Below are 4,802 nucleotides of genomic sequence, written 5' to 3'. Positions count from 1 at the left end.
CCAGGGAGGGTGCTGCAGTCAGCGTGAGAAGCGCAAGTAGGAGCCTGGTGCGGGCTATGCAGGCACGGGGAAGAGACTCCGGTGTGGGCTACACGAGCACAGACAAGAGGCCCAGTGGGCGCGAGAAGCACTGTAGGCCCAGTGGGCAAGGGTGCAAGAAGCGCAAGGGCGCGAGAAGTGCAAGTAGGCCCCAGTGGGGCACAGGCCCAAGAAGGCAGGTCTGGGGGGCCAGGTAAGGCTAAGGCTGCTTGAGCCCCAACTGTGAGAAGCCCAAGTCGGGCATACGACTCTAGAAGGGGTCTGGGGCCAGGTAAGGCTGAGGCCGCCTGAGCCCCGAGCTTGAGAAGCGCAAGACTAGGCCCAAGCGGGGGTAAGGCGTGGGAAGCGCAAGCAAGGCCCGAGTTGGGCACAGAACCCTAGCAGGGGTCTGGGGCCAGGTGAGGCTGAAGCTGCCTGAGCCCCGAGCGTAGGAAACGCGAGTATAGCCCCAGTGCGGGCAAAGGCGCGTGAGAAGCGTGAGCATAGGCCCAAGTCGAGCGAGAAGCGCGAGCAAGACCCCAATGCAGGCGGAGAGCGCGAGAAGCGCGAGGCACAGGACCTAGTTGGGGGCGAGAGCGCATGAGCGTGGGGAGATAGGCCCCAGTGGGGCACGGTCTATATGGGAGAAGCCCCAGGAGAGGGCGAGCATAGCAAGGCGGGCCCCGTGCCAAGGGGGGCAGGAAGGCAGCCTCCCATTAAATATTTACCAACAAGACGTGGCGGGCGAGACAGAGGGTGCGTTCAGGACCCAGACTTGGCACAGTAGGCAAGGGCGCTAGGGGAGGTCACGGCACCCCTAGGGCACCCTGCCACAGTTGTTTTTACAGTTATACAAGTGCAATAAAAGAAGAATACCAGAACCTAAATGTTTAAAATTCAACACAGTCTTTTTCTTGTGTGAAAATTGAAGAAGAAAAGAGAAAAATGAAGAGTGCAGTTTGGTCTGACAATATATAGGGCACATCTATACGTGCAATTAATGTGCATAAATAAACTTCAATGCTTATTGCTCTGGAGTTTATTCATGTGCAGTACTTGCAACTGGTCGGAGCAGCCCAGGCTGGCAGGAGGCCCAGGGGATCGGCCTGCCAGCCCAGGGCTTGCTCCAGGTGCTGCAAAACGGCTGGATGAAGGTGCTTTAGCATGGGAGCTGCTTCCTGCCTAGCCCCGCACTGAAGCACCCTGTCCCCAGCCAGCCAGAGCAGCATCTACATGTGCACTGCTGCACACAAAGAAAACTCTGCAGCAGAGTAGTAGTTGTATTTTACAAGTACTATGCTGTTGCAGAGTTTATTGGTACAGATGCCAAGACATTTACTACATAGTTAATTAGTTAACTGTGCAGTAAACATCTTGTGCAGACACGCCCACAATTCTTAAAATGCGTCTACAAATCACACTGGCCAAACTCCACCATCCATTACTCATATTCAGTAGTAATAATTTAGGAGTAGTCTGAATGAAATCAATAAAATCACAACTGGAAGAAAGTGCTACTCAATATGAGAAAATATAGCAAAATTAAGTCTAAAGGGAAAAAGAAGGTGCAGTCTAAACCAGCTTTTGACTCCTTTCTGTTTTGATACTATGGAAAATTAGAATTGTTAACACATTACCCATCTTAGAAAAAATAAAGAAAAAACTATAAGACTACTAGATCAAAGAACCTGCTGGTTAGAAACAATAAAGGGAAAGAAAAAACCTCAACCACATGAATAGCCAGAAATTGAAACATTCATTCAAAGCATGCTGTTTTTGAGAAGATACTTGTCCACTGAAATCAAGTATTGCTGTAATTCTAACCTTTGGAGAGTTCACAATTAACTCAGCCAAAAAAGAAATTAAGCTGAGGCTTTGCAGAGTATAGGACTTAAGCTGTTTCCTACCTTTGTTTATAAAATAAGCTGTAGAGCTGTTTCTTTGCCTTTTGCAGCATAATAAAGTTGAGGTAGAGATTTTTGTGGGTGTCTGTCCCAACCATGCAGTTGGCCCAATAAAAGTTATCACCCATAAAAACTTTGCCTCTATTTTCTGAATTCTGTTGTACTCAAGTTTTACCACAGCATGGAAAGCTGCTGTTCACAATTCTTTTATGCTTGGCCTTGCATGTTTTTCTAAGTTCTTTTTTTTTCTGCTCTACAAACAGATATTGTTTTAAAGCCACTTGACCTGTTTTGTCAGTGCATCCCCTTTCTCTTTGTCCATTTTATTTACTTCATTGCAGCACCCAGTATTGATATTAAAATGTCCACTAAGACAATTAACCTTACTGTTCCTTCATGACTGAAATTTTCTTTCATTAATTAATACCAACTTGTCAGCTTTATCTAAACTAAAACTGTTGTTTCTCATATTAAAGGAAACTAAGGAATTCTCTACACTGCCTCCATATTGAACCCAGGAATGCCACCATGAAGTATTTTTTGCCTATGCTGTCCCTGTCTTTGTATGCACAATTCTAGAAATGAGACAGTATTGTCACCCTAGACCATTCTTGAACATACACTGGTAACACTGCCCAAGATAGAGAGGCTTCAAGTGGCTCTAAGAACATGTTTGGGGCTGCTCTTTGGTAAAAAAAAGTTCATTTGGGGGAGCTGACACATCCAAAATCGGAACAATAAGCTAGACTGGGTTTCCTGGCAGCACTCTTGGGTGCAGAACAGAGGCAATATAAAAAAACCCAAAAGGATGAAGCTTCATAAGGATCTTATTTTTTGTGGATGGCAGTAAAGACAGTATTTATTTTATTGCTTCTTGGTCTTGGCTAAGATGAAGTGATGACTTTATTGTATACATGCATGATACTTATATCGTGGGGTGTATATATGCATGATACTTATATCATCAAAGTTATTATTGCTCTCTCCTGACGTCCACTTTCTGTTTTTTTGTTAAGCATCAGGCTTGATCATAACATTCTAGCTAGTTAGAGTCCCAACTATCAGCTTCTAAAGTTGTTTTCATCTTTATTTTTCTCTCCTAGTGTCTAAAAATAACCAAAGAAGCAGTGTTCCAATAGCATTATCCAATCTACTTGTCAGTTTGGCCACAACTCGCACTTATAACAATTTTTAAGGAAATATTTTCAATTAATAGAATGTTTTATGTAGTATTTCAGCCATGATTAGTTGTTGCTTTTTGAACCAGTACATTATACAAAAGGTAAAAAAAATGTATATTTATTATGCTGTTTCACCTATTAATTAAAATCTCAAATATAATATGCTTCTATATTAAGGTGGCAAATAAACATTGCCGTAAATCCTTAGTATCTTATTCTTTATTGTCATTAGTCTTAAATTATTGTAATTTCTATATAGAGATTAAGTAGCAAAATTAGCATGCTGAAAATTGATCTACTATGAAACATTCTCTATAGCATCATCACAAGTTACTAATTACTATCATACCTTTCTATTTGTTGGCAGAGAGAGAGAAATCTGACATGAAAATACCTTTGAGTATCCTAAGATATGCAGACAATGTTTATGCTCTATTATATATAGCTGTGTGTTTTTAGTTTAGCAGTATGGTGTCACAGTGACACAGGGTCAGGCAAGGGGGAAGCCTCAGTCAGAGGCAGACCCCTGATCAAAGAAAAAGAAAAAAACCCACACCTGCTGCAGGGGCTCAGGGAAGTGAAGAGGCGTGCCGTGGAAAACCGCCCGAGCAGTTTATCAGCCATACCCATCTCCAGCTGGGGCTGGGTGAAGCAACGAGGAGGCGTCACCTGGTGAAGATAAAAATCAGCCCGGAAAGCACAGGAAAGGGGGACGCTGAAAGCCAGAGAACTGGCGGGGAACCGCCGGACGGAGAGCATCCCGTTGCTGCAGTCGGCACTGGCTGCAGGAGCTGTGAAGGATCCCCGAGCCAGGGAAGACCAGCGGGGATTGAAGACGCCAGCAGGGAGAGTGGCAGCAGCGGAGGCAACAGGAGCTGCAGAGGATCCCTGTGCCAGAAAAGACTGATGGGGATCGAAGATGCCATCAGGGAACCTGGCAGAGGCAGCAGCGGTGGCAGGACCTGCGGGGAATCCCCGTGCCAGAGAAGCCCAGCAGGGATCAAAAGAGCGAACAGAGAGAGCTGGCATGGGAGCACTTACAAGAGGCAACGGGGGCTGCAGCCACAGGGCAGAGGCGGGTCCCAGAGGGGAAGAAAGAGACCCCGGCTGGGGTGGAAGCATGGACCCCGACCCTAAGGGTGCACTTGCTTAGGGTCAGGAGGGGACTGAGGGAGTACAGGACGTTTCCCGTGATTCCCCCTTGTCTGTTTTGTCCTTCTGCATTTCATTGTTCTTGTAGTTGGGGTATCAGTTTTGTTTTTGCATCGGGGCCCAGGGATTTACGCTGGTGAAGGTATTTGATTGTGTGTCCCCTTTTTGGGCTGTTCTATTTTTGTTCCCTGTCTAGCATAGGTTAGCGTAGCCCTCCGTCCCAGGCTGGGGTAGCAGTGACCTGGTCAAAGGAGGGAAAGAGACCATAAGAGAGCACAAAGAGGAGCAGTGGCATCTCCCATAGATAACGCTGGGTATCGGAAGAGACATCTCCAAAGGCAGCGAGTCACCAGACCCTCTGGATCCAGTTAGAGCCTGAGGCACCCGAGGCAGGGAAGGGCGTGGGGACCAGGAAGATATCAACAGGGAATAGCCACTAAAGATCTTAAGGCTCATCTAGTATATGGCCGGGGTGTAGGGAAGGTTGGAGCCCTGGAGACATCCGCCAGGATGCATGACCACTCTGGAGACACCCTCGAAGGGGACC

The sequence above is a fragment of the Gavialis gangeticus genome, unplaced genomic scaffold (assembly GCF_001723915.1).
Source record: "Gavialis gangeticus isolate Ggan-Ray unplaced genomic scaffold, GavGan_comp1, whole genome shotgun sequence".
Taxonomy (NCBI): domain Eukaryota; kingdom Metazoa; phylum Chordata; order Crocodylia; family Gavialidae; genus Gavialis; species Gavialis gangeticus.
Note: the sequence above shows the minus strand (reverse complement) of the source record.